Genomic DNA, 375 nt, shown 5'->3' with positions numbered 1-375 from the left:
GTGAGTAAACCTCTAGCATTGGTTGATTCAAGCATTTCATCTACACCTCTCAGTGGTAAAACACCTTAGATCTAATCTCACCCTCTCGGTTTGTTGACAACATTAATAACACCAACCTAGAAGGGAATCTATAAAACATATACAATCAAACTAAGACATCCTACCCGAACAAGAACACAAAATCATCTATCCCATCCCTAGAAACTTTGGTACACTACTCAGATCTCATTGCAAGAAAAACAAAAGCATATACAAATGAAAATTGCATTGTAATAAATGACAGAGTAGAGAAGTAAGAATACAAGATAGAAATCTAAAGAAATGATAAAAAGTTATTAAACAAATCCTAACAAAAAGTGAAAAGAGTTTTGAGTC

This window comes from Camelina sativa, chromosome 15 (genome assembly GCF_000633955.1).
Source record: "Camelina sativa cultivar DH55 chromosome 15, Cs, whole genome shotgun sequence".
Lineage (NCBI taxonomy): Eukaryota > Viridiplantae > Streptophyta > Magnoliopsida > Brassicales > Brassicaceae > Camelina > Camelina sativa.
This window is presented reverse-complemented; position numbering follows the sequence as displayed.